The 17,188-nt window shown below is 36.6% G+C and overlaps 1 pseudogene; it reads left to right on the top strand.

Moving 5' to 3' along the window:
- The first annotated feature begins 13,582 nt into the window (after positions 1-13,582).
- On the top strand, positions 13,583-14,408 carry LOC142832598 (small ribosomal subunit protein uS2 pseudogene; annotated as a pseudogene).
- Positions 14,409-17,188: the final 2,780 nt, after the last annotated feature.

The raw sequence follows: 17,188 nt of genomic DNA, 5'->3' as shown, positions 1-17,188 counted from the left end.
ATCCAACACAGATCAGATATTCAGTGAGCAGGGCAATATCTTTATTGTGTAATGAATTAAATGTGATTAACTTTATTCAGTGACCTAAGAGAATATGATTTCATTGACTGTAACACAAAGTAATTGTGTGAACAACAGCACCTTTAAAGGGAATAGATAGGAAAGGTCCTTAGGTCTGGGACAACGGGCAGACAGAAACAGAGTAATGTCAGCTTGGGAGACAGTGAATTAGAACAGAGTGATAAACAGAATCAGAACCTTCTGAAGAAATAAAACAAAGGGTACAATGTAGGCTGCTCTTAAAGGGACAACGTTTAAATTATTTCTGTACTGGCACAGGTAAGAAACAGTAAAGGTTTTAGTACTGCCTAAGATCTTCTATCTACTTAATAATAGTGCTAATACTGAGGCAGACCTCATCACTAGTGCTAAAACAGAGTATGTGGATCGTAATTATTCTGGAGGTAAGGACCCAAAATAGCTACATATTAGAACGGTGAACATTTACCTGTTAGAGTTAGGAAACCACTAGCTGTTTGTACCTTCAGTCAGGTTTTTGTAGGTTGGTTTTAGTTTGCTTGAAATAGGATTTCATTTTATAGTCAAGGATAGCCTAAAGTTCATGGTTCTCTCCACTTTGGCTCCTGAGGGCTCACATTACAGGTGCAAGAAATTGGGTTATCATAGCACCCTCATCTTTGTGATATCCACAGAAAGAATTCTGAAGGAACAGGTAGAACATAGTGTAGAAGATAATTTCAGAGTAAGGGGGCTGACAATCTCAAAATAAAATCGCAAATAATTCACAAACAAACAAAAACCTGGCTCTGTCTGTAGTTTATGCATAATTTACACTCTCTCTAAACCTTGTTCAACAGAAAGTTTTTCTTCAGCAATCCTTTTCTATCTAGGTGCATGACAGGCCATTTTATTTTATTTTTATTTATTTGTTTGTTTGTTTATTTATTTATTTGGTTTTTTGAGACAAAGTTTCTCTGTAGCTTTGGTACCTGTCCCGGAACTAGCTCTTGTAGATCAGGCTGGCCTCGAACTCACAGAGTGAGTGCCTCCCGAGTGCTTTTAATGGCCTCTGGTGACAGGCCATTTTAGACCAAGGACTACAAAAGTGGAAAATGGTATGGCTTTATTATTTACAATACATTCACTGCAATCTTAAAGGCTTTAGAACTTCTGGGAATAGCTTTAGGTAATTATCTGTTGAAAATCTTTTATGTGATTCCTGATATTGGAGTTCGCATTTTTTTTTTTGGCAGGCAACCAGCTCTCAAATAAAGACACAGAGACTTATTATTAATTATGAATGCTCAGCCTTAGCTTAGTTTTATCCCACCAACACTTTTAGCTTTATTTAAATTGTTTCTATTTCTCTACGTTTAGTCTCAGGTTTTTTACCTTTCTTTCCTTCCGTATGTCTTACTTTCTTGCTCTCTTTGTGTCTGACTGGCCCCTAATGTCTCCCTATCATCTCCTTTTCTTTGTTTCTGAGCCTTAATTCCTCCTCTGACTTCTTTTCCCCACCTGGAAGTTCTGCCTGTACCTCCTCCTTGGCTATTGACCACTCAGCTTTTTAGTAGACCAACCAATTGCCTTAGGCAGGCAAGGCAAAACAGAAACACATCTTTACATAAATAAAGGAATGAGACACGTGTTTGCTAACTTTAACAAAAACAATATATCTTTACATAGTTAAACAAATACTTTGTAATAAGATGTAATGACTCTTACTGTTGAGTTGGAGATGTGACCTGCATTCCATTCACTTAGCCTGTAATTATAGTCTTGCATAACCAGTCCTTGAGTATATATGCTACTGACTATGAGAGGGTAGTGTATCCCCCAAACCTACCAGTCTACTTATATTAAGATAGCTCCCTAAGACTGGTTAAGAAAGCTTTCTGTTTTGTTCTTGTGACTTTCTTTTTAACATTTAAAAATAATGTTCATGTAATTTAAGAATAATAATAAAATTATAGGTAAAAATGTACCAATCAAGACAATACAGAATATCCAATCAAAACTAAGTGAATCTTGGTAGTAATGGGTAACTGCAAGGTATATATGTATGTACAACATACTGTGAAATGTTAATTATGTTGTATGTTAAAAACAAAGATAAGATGTTAATCCTGAACAATGAAAGTAGAAAAGAATAAGAAAATAATAGACGTGCTAATATTTTGGATATAATGCTTTTTTTCCCACAGTAGGCTTGCTCAAAGCAAAGGTTGTGCATAGGGACAGGAACATAAGAAACCTCTGGAGGTCTACGATAACCTCTCCTGGGTACCCTACACTGCAGGATATTATGGCTGCAGCTCACCCAAGGACTCAGTTTCCATGCAGGGTCTAGGTTCATACCAGAAAGATGGCTAAGCAGAAATTTCCAAAGTATACAGTGAGCAGGGTCCAGGCACCCAGTCAGTTCTTACTCAGGTCAAAGGTGCTTGACTCATCCAGAGAGGAATGAGACATTGTTAAGGTTGTTTCACTATCTCTAGTGCAGAAACAAGCTCAAGGATTTTGTGGTAACATCGTTTCTTGCTTAAATACACATTTCAATAGCATGAAAGATATCTTGACTCACTGGTAAGCTCCAGTAGAAACTGTATATCTCATTATTGAAACAAGGAGATAAAGAACTTAGGTATTATTGGATGCCAAAGGGCAATAAACAAGTTTATTCCCAGCATTGCCTCATTGTCAGAGAGATATTTTGTGTATGATTCTCAAGTATCAGGGACTACAGGCTCAGGTCATACCTGGCTGGCTCTATGGTCTTTTATTTCAAATCTAGAAATGGAATTTTTGAGGCACTGATTATTTAAGGTCTCCTGTTGAGCAATTTCTAATTGGTTTTACTAATAAAATCCCAGATATTAGGATATGAAAGTTGAAAGATCGGAGAAGCAGAGTATCCAGTCACAAGTTCTTACCTCTATGAAGTCCTCATAACCAAAAGGACAAGATCCTTTCTCTATGAATTCTCAGACTGAATGCCTTGAACTCCTGTCTCATCCTGACTTACATCTCTCTCTACCCAACCATATTCCTTTCTGTCTCCGCCTCCCTAGTTTTGGGATTAAAGGTGTGACTCTTAACTACACTGATTAAAATTGTGAACCATCACCGCTAGGCTCTTTTTCTCTTTGAGATTGGATCAATCTAGTGTAGCTTAGAGTGAATTCAAGAGATCTGTCTTATTCTGCCTCCCAAGAGTTAGGATTGAAGGTGTGTGCCACCACTGCCTGGCCTTTATGGCTAACTAGTGGGTCTCCCCACACTGTCTCTGATCCTCAGACAAGCTTTGTTAGAGTGCAAACAAAATATCACAGTCTTCCCTCACGTCAGTCTGGAAAACAGAAATCTAGGAATACTCTGCTTTTCTTAAATGAGACCCAGCTATTCAACACATTCTGGTTTGTCTGAAAGCTGAGTGCAAGCCAGGGGAAGTGAAAGCAATCATGTAGGCCTTTGCAGGAAGAAAAGCTCTGGAAGCACTTCCAGCTCTGGAAGCAGTATAGAAAAAAGATCTGAACATACTCATAGCCTCATGTCATCCTGAGATCTCTATTTGGACTACATGGAAGAGTGTTTATCCTGACGCTCAACTATTCATAAGCTAGATATGACCACTCTCAAAAGTCTCAAGTTCCTCAGAGGGCAGTGCCGTTGGATCTACGTATATACACTATCTCTTACTAGTCATAAATATAGCTAAATACATGTTAACAAATTAAAAACAGAAAATGAGAACAAGTACAGAAACCCTTCTGAAAAATAATCTGAAAAAAACCTGATAATAAAAGTTGGGTTTTTAAATATTTCTTCTCAAAGAAGTTATTTCACTTGTCATTTGGCTTGGATATTTATGAATTTTCATATACAGAAGAAATTTTGTATTTTCAGTTTTCCCATGGTAAGTAAACAAAATGTACCTTCAATGAAAAAAATAAACACAAACGGAACAAAATGCAATGTCTATTGTACGTGTGTATATAGCATCTGTATGTCTGTGCATTATGCAAACACAATGGTGATTAGTCCACTGACGAGGAATTTTAGTCCATCATGAAGCTGCTTCAAAATTCTGATTATACCATTGACTTACAACCAATGGTGACTTTAATGATGACAACTGTCAATTTTCTGAAGTTAGTAAAATAAAATGGATGAGCTCATGACAAAACAAAAAAGAACGATTTTGCTTCCTTCAGACCTCTTTTTTTTTTTTGTAGTAGATTGTTACCTTGGATTTTCTTCTTTTTTAGAACAAAAAGACTGTAAGAACATTTATGTGTAAGGATGTTTTACCTACTTGTATGAAAGTACACCACATACATGCAGTGCCCTAAGAAGGCAGTAGAGGGCGATGGACCCCTGAAACTGCAGTTAAGGTTATTAGCTGCTAGGGAGCCACTGGTTTCTCTCTCTGGAAGAACAATCAGTGCTCTTCATCCCTGAGTCATCTCTCCAGCCTCACTTGTACTTTCTCTGGCAGGGTGGCATTCTGTGGGTAGCTAGGACGATAGGGTCTCACTATGAGTGAAGGAAGGCCTATAATTTTCTCAGTAGTCCATGTTGGCCTCACTATTAACCTGTAAAGGGAAAAGTAAAGTCAAAATCTTCACAGTGAATAATGTAATCAGGGTGTATTAGCTACTTCCATTGATTCTTCATTGATCTGCTTAATTCTGAGCAGCTGCAAATGCTTCTGAAACCTTTTGTTGAAGGTCTGCATCCTCAACAATGTCTGAGACTTCTACAGCAACATCCTTTGGAATGTATACAAGCTTTACTGTTGGAAAAAGGTGGCCTCCTGGGAAAGGAACACAAAACTGTTAACTGGGGACAGGAAGCTCCTAAGTTTCTCAAAGAATCACAGTACTTTTAAGCATCCTTTGGGTATCTGTTCAAGACCATTTTATGCTGGGAACCATGTGACTTCTTCGGAGGACAATGCCTGAGAATAGCACAAACAAGTTCTCCTTTCGGCAAAGCCTAGGAGATTTTAACCCATTTTTCTCAAGGCTGACGGATAGTTTGCTGTGTATTTCTGGGCACAACCCAAGGTGCATATGAGCTCCCTGCTCTCCGTGCTTTCCTTATTGATGGTTGTCTTTAGTTCTACTTTCTGAGAGCCATAGATGAAGTGTCCATTGCATTAGGTAATTTTTCTCTTGATGTTTCTCCTGAGTGAGCCAGAAGGGATGTTGTTAAAAATATACATTGGATTTGAACTAATCCCTAATGTCATTGGTGTTTCAGGTAATTTGATGACAATAAATTCAGGATTCTCACGACAGGATGTTCCCTTCCCAACACACCTTGTGACTGGCCTGAAAGAGTCACAGCAGTTCATGATAATATTACAAACTTGCCCTGGAGAGAATGATTTTAACCACAAAAGTCTGGGGAAAATGTTAATAAGTAGATAATACTAAGAGTTAATGGAACCAGCTAGGAACAGGGAATGAAGCAAAATTATAGAAACCCACAATGCTCTCCTCTCTATAGCTGTGCCAGTACTGTAGGAAGCTGAAAGCAAAGGGGCATGAAAACAAAAGATAAGTAGCACCAGCTATAAGAGTAACCTTCTTGGTTATGTAGTTTATAGGATGATAGAAGAAAACCTGGTATATCCCCTACAGGAGATAGAGTAATATAGAATGGTTGATGAGTTGATTGTGAGATTTTAGATTTAATTTGAGGTAAACATTAACCATTAGAGGTAAATCTTTTTTTCACTTTGCATGATGCTGTAACTACAGATTCTGCCAACTGGGCACACGGTTCCACCTGTAGGTGTGCCTGGTTAGAAAACTTTCTTTGTTGCTTGCTACACTGCTTATATTTATGAGCGATTAAGGAGGAGCGGTAGATTGAGTGGGGGGTGGAGGGGAGTAGGAGAAGGGAGTTGGAAGAGGGAAGGAAGGCTGAAGAGGGTCTATAAAACGAATCAATTAATTAACAGAAAAAGAGTAGGATGAACATAGCAAGAGAAATCAAAATATTAAATGAATCAAGTTTGCTGAAAATAAGAATAGACAGAGCCTAATAGTTCTTTAATATTTTCAGGTTTTTATTAGGCTCTTCATAGAACCAGTTGCCATTTGTTTTCAAAATGTCACTTCTGCAGGAGTTGAATTGGAGACCTGTGTAAAAATAAAAATGACTACTATGAAAAAAAAGCAACTTCCAAAATAGATCTAAAAAACTAATATGCGCGCGCGCGCGCACACACACACACACACACACACACACACACAGAATGGGGAGCTACTTATAAATTCTGACTTGATTTTCACGATGGGTAAAATTAGTTATGCTTTTCTTTATCTTGCTATGTTTTAGTGTCATTTAAAGCCTCAAAAGATTGGGATACTGGAAGTGGTGTTGTGACTTTAGATTTTATTATGAATAAATACTTTCCATGACAATTTCTGGACCTAATTTAGGCCAGGATGTCAACGCTGACATTCAACATCATTAGCATGTTAATGCACTTTGGTTTTAGTGTGGTAGAGGAATCAGAATTTGCATTTCTGTTGTTTATGTCAATAGACACTAAGAGCCACAGAAATAAAAATGAGTGCAGTAGAGTTACAAAGCAATAGCCGTACAAGCAGAAATTCAGGAATAGCTTTCAAAGGATACATTTAATGATTTAAAATGTTTTGAATAGATGTAATATTTTAGGACATTCAAGTATGCTATTCTTAACCTATCCAGTCCTTCTTGTCAGTTATTCTTGTCCACAAGGAATGGAAGAAAATAACTTTGATACCTGCACCACCTGGAACCACAGTACAATTTTAATTCCAGCACCTGGGAAACAGAGACAGGTAAATTTCATGACTTTAAGCCCTGCATGACGTACAGACTGAATGCCAGGGCTGCTACACAGGGAAACCCTGTCTGGAGTGCCCCCTCCTCCACACACACACACAATGTAACAAACAAGCTTTTCTAAAAGACAGACTAATAGGCAAAATTGCATAACAGTTTTAAAGACCTCACTCCACTTAAGTGTATGGAAATCAAGACTGTTCACTTTGAGATTTGTTGGCATTTAAAACACACTTCCTCACCTAATATGTCTATACTTATACTCTTTGTTGATCTTACATATTTTTTCTTTTAATTTCTTTTAATATTTAAAATTATATATATATATATATGTACACATGTACACACACACTATATGTGTGTGTGCGTGTGTGTGTGAGAAAGAGAGACTGTAGGCCTATAATGAAATGTTCCATAAGGAACCTTGGTTTCATATTTATTTGAAGTGTTGTATCATAAAATCCTCATTTAGACATGTTTCTCTCCACCATATTTTAAACGTAACTATGTTTTACATGGCTAAAGGTACTTGCATAAAAAAATCCTGCACACAGTATATATGCAATGGTAACTGTCAAATTTATATTTCTTACTATTAAATCCAGATGAATATAAAGATAGAACAAGAAAAGCATATTTGCACTTCTTAAGGGAGATTTTTACATATACTTTCCTTTATCAGAAATATTTATGGCTAAGTAGGCATGATGCAAACTTCTAAAAGCTCTCCAGAATAAATTATTCTCAAATGGGTACATTAATGATTCAAATACAAAGCCTGCTATAAAAGAAAGAATACCAATTTGTAAACTATTTTTCAGAGGTAGAAACATCCTTCTTAATATAGAGATTATTAAAATTTAAAGTTCTTATTAAATATTTAAAAGTCATAAAGTGAAAAGAATTCTCTAACTCTTTTAGCATATCAAAGAGCTATCACAGATAACTGGAGGAATCAAGTAAATTGAGAAATTATAAAGAGTTAAATAATTCATAAATATTACAGAATCTTAAAAATTATAGATATTCATAATACATTGCTTAATGAATTTTAATGAATTTGTATGCTTTCAAAAGTATGTGAAATTAATTAGAACAAAAGTATCAAAAAACAAAAGTGCCCTATATCTCATAAGAAAAATTATGAAATAAAAAATACACATATTTTTGAGTTTAAACTGAGAATGTCTCCATAGGTTGAGTTACTTGAACAGTTGGTGCATAGTCAGTGGTGCTATTTAGGGACATGATGAAGGTTTGCTGAAAGAACTGCCTCACTAGGAATAGGCTTGGAGAGTCTGTAGCTACACCACTATTCAAGTTTGATCTCTCTGCTTCATGTTAATGGTTTATAATTTGATCACTCAGTTTCTTTGCTCCAAACACTATGCTTGCTGTTTGCTGTCCTGGGATACATCCCTCCAGTGATGGACTTTTAGCTCTTATAAATGTTAAACCAAAATAGACTCGTCCAGAAGTTACGTTTTTTCATTGCTGTTTAACACAACAACAGAGGAGTAACTAATACAGGCACATAAGAAAATCACTGAATTGCTTTGTTTTTGAACTAAGATTGCACTGCACTGAGTCTGTTTTATAAATTCATCCACAATATAAATAATTTGCAACATGCAGCAAACAATATCCTACAATTGAAGGTCCTGATGGTACCAGCCAGGATGATAAAATGACCACAGTGCTTTTTACTAAAATACTATTGTAGAATAAGTGGTTGGTGTAATATTTCAGAAACAGAGTAGCCATCACAAATACAGAACTGTTCATTTTTGAAACATGTTACTTTATCTAAGAAACTGAGAAATTAATGTCATTGTTTGTGCTGATTCTTGTACATTTCTGTATGCTAGTGTGGTGACCAGAGGATAAGCTTAGGTGTTTTTCCTGGCGAAATAACAGAAATAATCATGGTTTTTTTGTTTGTTTGCTTGCTTTGTTTGTTTTTCACTTTTTGTTGTTTTGTTTTTCAGACAAGATTTCTTGAAAGGCTAGGATTTGAGAGCTTGATGGCTTTGCTTGTCTTGTGGCCACTGATTCCCAAGGGATCTCTCTATTTCTGCCTTCTCAGCACTGCGATTATAAATGTGTGGTGCTCTATTTATCAGCCTGTTTTCTCTGTTAGTTCTTTAGATGGAAATCAAGCTCTTGTGGAAACAGCTGTATTGAGTGAACTATCTCTCTAGCCATGAAAACACTAATTTGTAATGGACTCACATTATAAATAACATTTAAATTAAATTAAAAGAAACTTATTCAAAAATCATCTGTAAAATTGCTTTTCTTTCAAATAGAATTTGTGTGTGTGAATGGAAGCCCAATAAAATTGCATTTAACTTAAACAGTGCTAATTAAACGCATAATAGAAGAAAACATAGTCATAGAATCAACAGACCCATATCTAAAAACATTCCTTGCCAGTTTCTTTTGAGGTAACTTTAGGCAAATTGGCATTATAAAAGGATGATAAGAAGCAATAATAATAAAACAAATAGAAACATTTTCTACAGACCATAAAATAACGTTTTTTCTTAAATGCTAACTATGAGAAGGATTAAAATATAATATAGGTATTGTAATGTATGGTCCTAATACTCAAAAGGGGACTTAAACAGTTTTCCACTTTCAAAACCAAACTTTGGTGTGTTTTTTTTAGATTGTAGGTACAGATTAAATGTACAACATAAACCAATTGCTCTAGTGTTAACTCAGTAACATATCTATTTACAATTACTAAATATTTGTAGACATTAAAATATTTTATACTGTCTCCATTTTCACAAATATTTGCAGCTTGTCTTGGGCCACATACCTAGACTTGTGATCAACTTTGCATATCTGGCATATTTTTATAAGTAGACATTCAGGTTGATCATGTGACTTCTAAAAATTCTCTTTCCCTCTGTTGTGACATGAGAACTTTCATCAGAAGTAACCTATTTGGTTTGGGGGCAAATCTGGCATGTTCCAGGCTTCCTTTATAGAAGTAAGCTTTGATAGCATACTATGGATTTTGTATGGACACTCATTCCTTTGTGTTGTCTAAACACTTCTTTCTTTCTCATTATTTCATGTTGGTGTACATGGAGGTTTCCATACATAATTTATTTTGTTTGACCACCTACTTCCACTTCTTTCCCTGCCCCTTCATCTTTGTGGTACCATTCATATCTCATATCCTTCCCTTCTACCTTTCTTTATTGTCTTCTTTACCCTCTTCTTTACCTTCTTTTCCTTCCAGTCACATGAGCTTATTTAACATTTCCTTGTCTTTACCTATGTTTTCTATCACCAAAATTTATATACTTAACTGTTAGAGTGAGGATAAACATCAGACATAATATGCATTTGTTTTTGTTTTTCTTTTGATCTAGACAATCAGGTTTAAAATAATATTTCTAATACATTTTTTTCAAATGTTCATGAATGTTCCTCAGAGATGAATAGACTTGTCAGAGTATAACAACATAATTTTATTATTAGTTCATCGGTTTAACACAAAGGCAACCTGCGAAAACAGCAACCATTGTGCAAGAGTTCTTAGGGAACATGCCCAAGAAGGTGGTGACTGTGATTTAGTTTTTGGATAAGTTTCTACAATGATTTCCCTAATAACTCACTGTCTTACACTCCCTCCAACCTTATTTAAGTGTTATTATCTTTGTCAAACCCTTGCCATCATTTGTTTTCTTGGTTATAAGGCAACTAATGATCAGCACTTCTAGCAATTTTATAAAAACAGTTGAACATGACTATTTCATTTTACCACTACTCCTTATTTGTCCAGTATTCTAAAAGTATCTTGATGTTATTAGTTAGTTGTAGAGGAGGGATGACATAAGAGTAGATAACAGTTTAAATCTCAGTAAAGGAACTTCTGATAAGGAAAAAGTCGTAATTCCATTGCAGACTTCAGAGGCTACTCCAGCTCAGCATTTGTAAACCAACTTCAAACTAAGGCTAAGTCGTAGAAGGAAGGCATAGTAATCATCCCAGAGAAATTTATTCCTACCCAATGAGAAAGGTAAACATACCAAATAGAACACAGAATTCCAGAACTAAAGGTGGTGCCCAGTCAGCAGCAGATTTGTGAATGAAATGGTTGGAAGTACAGGAATGGCTACCATATCATGGTTTCTCCTCTTATCACTAGACAAACTTTAAAGTTGGCATTTAAAGCAAAGATTGGATTACCCAAAAATATAGGAAGTGATCTAATATGGGGTATGTAATAATATAGTTAACATTTTAAAGTGGAGAATTTAATTAATATTAAAATTATTTCTTCTGATTTAAAGGTATTTGTAATAACTAGTAATACTATGAAATAATTAATTGTTTTGTTTAGTTTTTCAACAAGAATATGTATTTGTTTTGAATCTATTATGAAATTGACATAGTGAGAGGGGATAACTTTTCACTGTAATTTTTATTAATTATTTTATAATTTATATTAAACACAAACCTGTAATAAATGATTTTGTTGCTACAGTCTTCCTTCATGTTGCATTCACTTATACCCAGGTTAATACCTACACTTAAAAAAGTAGAAAAAAATGCAGGGTCACTATTGTTTTACAAGGCTCCTCATATGTTTAGCTTAAGTAGTTATCTATGTGAACATCTCCTGAAATATCAGTCATTGGCTAGTATCAGATACAGAGTATTTTATACTCCTCTGTTACAAACCATGTCCTTTTATGTCTTCTTTCTTTATATATGGATTATTTTCTCTTTATATTTTTTCTTTTCTGAAGCAATGTTTGTTCTATCCAACCTTATTTAAAAATTTAAATAACACTTTTAATCAATTATGACACAATTGATAAGATTTGTAACTACCTTATATCAATCACATTACTTAAAGAATTCAGCTAAATATAAGATATTTTATACAATATGAGTTAGCAATCTGGAACCTACATAAAGAGGCTCTCAATCTCTGTATAGTAGAGCCTGCACTATATATCTTTATTTTTGTACAGAAGAATCTTGTGAGTCACATTAATGTAATAAGTGCATTGGAAGCACAGAAAAATATTCTGAATAGTCAATCAATGCTTTTACTGATTTATAAGAATATATGTTTTAATAGCATGTAGTCAATTTTGAAATGAAAGCATGGGGAAACAAAGCATTAATTTTAATTTGCTGATATTCTATGTTAGCACTTACAGGAAGGAGAGCACTGAAGCAATGGGAATGCTCCATTCTATTGATGATGATGAAGAAGGTTGTTTCTCTTCGTTTTCATTTCTTTATTTTAGTATCTTTTGTCTGAATTGCATAAATTAACTAATACTTTAGCTGGCTGCTTGTGCCTCTCTAAGGGAAATTCTGAGACTGAGCAATTTATTTAAAAAGGAAATTTGCTTCCTCACTGTGCTAGGAGCTAACAAGGCCAAATTAAAGGTACAAGTAGAATTATTATACGTAGAAAGTCACAGTAACTGCTTTCAAGGTCATCTGAAATGAATGTCTGATAGAGGCAGAAAACCATAGGAAATTAAACTAATCCTCTCTGATTCATACTTTAAGGCACAGATCTATACACAAAAACAAGATTTTCAAGGCAAATCACTTCCCATCAGTTCCTACTCTTAATAGTACCAAATTTGGATTAAAGTTTCAATATATATTTTGGGTGGGAAATATCAAACCATAATGATTTTGAGCCTTTGGTCTGGGGAGATGGATTAGCACTTAAGAGTACTTGCTGTTGGTTTAGAGGACTCCCATTGATTACTAGATCCCAAAAGGGAGCTTACAACACTCTGCAACTCAAGTTCCAGCAGATCCAGTGTCCTCTTCTGGTCTCAATGGACAGCAAGCATTCACATGGTGCATAGACCTTATAAGTAAGCAAAACAGTCATATACATTTAACAAGAAAGGAGAGAGCTCAATGTTTTTCAAGAACTCATCTTCAAATAACCCTATTAACCCTATCACCATTACTGTCTCTAGAAAATACATTTATCTGAGATGTCTAAGGAGACAATTTAACGTTAAAACACTTGCCTTGTATGTGAAAGTCCCAGGGTTTGACGCTGATACAAAAAAAAAATTAAAAATGACTTTGGAGTACATGATTTTGTGATTTAAGATTTGCTTCGTCCTTTTTCCACGCTGCCCTGGGACGGGTCCATACGACATTGACATTGTTCTTGATTCTTTTTTTTGTTGTTGTTGTTTTGTTTTGTTTTTTACTTTTACTTAAAAATTTCCACCTCCTCCTATTTCTCTCCCCCTCTCTAGTCCAAAGAGCAGTCAGGGTTCCCTGCCCTGTGGGAAGTCCAAGGTCCCCCCCCCTCCATCCAGGTCTAGGAAGGTGAGCATCCAAACAGACTAGGCTCCCACAAAGACAGTACATGCAGAAGGATCAAAACCCAGTGTCATTGTCCTTGGCTTCTCAGTCAGCCCTCCTTGTCCCACACGTTCAGAGAGTCCGGTTTGATCACATGCTCCATCAGTCCCAGTCCAGCTTGCTTTGGTGAGCTCCCATTAGATCAGCCCCACCGTCTCATGGGTGGGCGCTCCCCTCGTGGTCCTGACTTCCTTGCTCATGTTCTCCCTCCTTCTGCTCCTCATTTGGACCTTGGGAGCTCAATCCAGTGCTCCAATGTGGGTCTCTGTCTCTAGTTTCATCCATCGCCAAATGAAGGTTCTATCTTGACATAACTTAAAGGGAAAGTTATACAATGTCCGGAGCCCTTGATGTTCTGCAGATGAAGGAGGAGGATGTCCTCAAATTCCTTACTGCAGGAACCCACTTAGGTGGCACCAACCTCGACTTTCAGATGGAGCAGTTCATCTACAAAAGGAAAAGTAATGGCATCTTCATCATCAGTCTGAAGAGGACCTGGGAGAAGTTGTTGCGTGCAGCTCGGGCTATTGTTGCCCTTAACAACTCTGATGATGCCAGCGTCATGTCCTCCAGGAACACTGGACAGCGAGCCATGTTGAATTTTGCTGCTGCCGCTGGAGCCACTCCCATTGCCGGCCGCTTCACCCCAGGGACCTTCAATAACCAGATCAAGGCAGTCTTCAGGGAGCCATGGCTTCTAGTGTTTGTCTGATCCCAGGGCTGACCACCAGCCCCTCACAGAGGCATCTTACGTGAACCTGCCCACCACTGCCAAGTGGAACACAGACTCACCTCTGCACTACATGGACATCGCCATCTCATGCAACAACAAAAGAGCTCATTCAGTAGGTTTGATGTGGTAGATGCTGGCCCAGGAAGTACTCCGCATGCATGGCACTATCTCCCGTGAGCACCCATAGAGGACAATGCCTGATCTTTACTTCTACAAAGACCCAGAGGAGATAGAGAAGGAAGGACAGGCTGCTGCTGAGAAGGCTGTGACCAAGGAGGAGTTTCAGGGTGAATGGACCGCCCAGCCCCTGAGTTCACTGCTGCTCAGCCAGAGGTGGCTGAGGTCTAAGGGTGTGCAGGTGCCCTCGGTACCCATCTATCAGCTCCCTACTGAAGACTGGAATGCCCAGCCAGCCACTGAGGATTAATTAAAAATACAGGTTAATAGATAGTCATCTATAATAATCAAACTTATAGTCATGTTAGTTAGGTTTTCTAAATGTACAAAGATATACTTCAGATGGATAGATGTAATTCAAACCTTTTTAAGACTTACAGAATATGGCATTTAAAATGTCTTAAGAATTTGGGCCTTTTCATGACAATGAGACACATCTGGTCCTGGCAGCACCAATTACTTCAATAAGAAGATGGGCACTGAAGAGGCTCCTTATGGAGTTTGCTTGGCATTTGGGAGTGAAACTACTCTTGCCTGGACTGTTTGATGTTATGCTGTATGCACTGGACATACAAGACCCACAGAAAAATGACTACTGAACTTCATAAAGGTGAGATGGTCCTTCAGGGTTCCTGGTTCATGAAAAAATTTGCAAGACATCCTGTGAGATGCAGAAAAAAGTGACTGACAAACTGCCAATATAGATGGAACTATCTTTGAAATTTCCTGCTTCATAGAAAAGTCTGCTAGATACTATGGACCTGTAGGCTGAAGATGGATACCCAAATGTTACAGAAGAACTTTGGGTGACTGTCCAGGCAGCAAGATATGTCTATCAATTCTAACCTAGATAATATTATGCCCTTCTGGGATCTTTGATGGAGTTGAAGAATAGATAGTTATAATTATAATTTTCCTTAATTATGATAAAAGACAAAGTCGAAATAAATATTATACCTATAATTCTTGCTTGAGACCTGTTTTGTTATATGTAATTTTTACTATGCTAAAGTTAAAAGCTTCCTTTTTAATTAAATAGAATAGGTAAGGCGATATGGTATTCCTCTCTGTATTCTGTTAATATGCTTCATTGCCATTCATTAACAAAGAAGTTGCTTTTAGACAATGGCTTCATAGAATATAGCCAGGCTGGAAAAGAGAGAGAGAGAGAGAGAGAGAGAGAGAGAGAGAGAGAGAGAGAGAGAGAGAGAGAGTAGGTGGAGTGAGAGACAAGCCACGAAGCTACTACAGGAGACAGATGTCATATGCTGAATACCAGACAGAAACTTAACAGTAGGCCACAGCCACGTGGTAACACACAGATCAATAGAAATGGGTTAATTTGAGATGTAAGAACTAGCTAGAAATATTCATAAGCTAATAGGCCAAGCAGTGTTTTAATTAGTACAGTTTCTGTGAGATTATTTCGGGCCTAGATGCCTGGGAATGAATGAGCAGTGTCTATCTACATTCACTTTTACCATAAGAAGATTCTTAACTAGTATCCGCTGAATAAAAGTCCAAATTTGCACTCATTTTAGTATCCATATTTTATGACCATTTTTATTTCCATTTTGAGTATATCTTAGAGAAACTTTGTAAACAAAATCTATCCGTGACTATATATATTAGTGTTGCTCAGGAAGTATCCCAGTTGAGGAAATTTGAAACTAGTCTTGTTTTCAAATAACTATGTTTTTAAGCATGGGACATGCTGGGATTTGCCATTTTGGCTACCATCACAATTACTCCTATCAGAATGTATGCACAGATGCTGAATGAGGGTAGCCATTACTGGCAGGTTATACTGGCAGCTCATACAAATGAATAATCATTGGCTCATGATCACCTCAACTCCCTAGATCATTGGAATGGCCCAGCTGGGCAAGTCTGAAATTTAGCTAACAAGGACGATTTTTGCGTGTGCATGTGGTTTTGTTGTTTTTCAGCCTAGCTATGATACAAAGTACACAGCATTTTCTACAACTGTCCTTTAAAAAGTGCATTGTAAACTACTTAAATTTATTTAAATCTCTGCCCCTATCAGACTAATAAAAATAAGATGGTATTGCTCACATACTATGCCAGGGCACCATTCACTGTAGAATTTAATATTTGGAAACTGATGCTTACAGGGAGCAGAGCCTTCTCCTATGATATGCTGTACTACTGCTAATGAATAGCATCAGTCCAGCTGCTTACTGTGAAATTGCCACTCTTGTACCATGCCTACAATAAACTAAGGAACACAAAGACTGTCATTAAAGCTGAACAGAAATTCTATTTTTGATTGATCCAATCTATCTAATAGCAGCTATGTAGCAAAGTAAACATCATTAGTGGGCTTTTCAGACTATATTTACATTTTGCTACCTTTCCCCCACTCGTTCCACAGAGTTTCTGAAGATGAGAGTTTACTCTTATATTTAAATTGTCAATCAATAATTCACTGGACCATTAGCATCAAAAGGACATGTGCAGGGCATTTAGCAATTGCTATTGCACTCTAAAATGACAGTGAGAGAAAAATGAGAAAAGGGGATGTTCCCCTCAGAAGAACTGATGCAATGTTCTTAGAGTCTTTGGAAGTGACAAACTATTAGGAATATGATACATGTAGTCGTATGTATTAAGCTCCGGGGAGCCAAAATATTACAGGAAATTTCCCCAGTGGGCTTCAAAGTCTGCCTATTAATCCAATAAGTTTGCTTTGTGTAGATTTTATTGTTTTTATTTTGAGGAGACTCTAAAATATAATGAAAGAAATCTCTTAATGTCTGTTAATATATTGAATGGTACATATCATACTTATTTATGCACTGGGAGAATTTCCTATGGGTGTTTGCCCTGCTAACATTCTGCTCTTCATAACTGTAAATACACTGTTGAAAAATATCAATTTAGAGTTTTATTTTTATATTTATATGTATGGTTGTTTGCATATTCCAAGGTATGGCTGTACACAGGGTATGTGTGTGTGTTTGGGAGGGAGCAAGTACGTGTATATATATGCATATATGTGGGTATGTG

The sequence above is a fragment of the Microtus pennsylvanicus genome, chromosome 12 (assembly GCF_037038515.1).
Source record: "Microtus pennsylvanicus isolate mMicPen1 chromosome 12, mMicPen1.hap1, whole genome shotgun sequence".
Taxonomy (NCBI): Eukaryota; Metazoa; Chordata; class Mammalia; order Rodentia; family Cricetidae; genus Microtus; species Microtus pennsylvanicus.
This window is presented reverse-complemented; position numbering and strand designations above follow the sequence as displayed.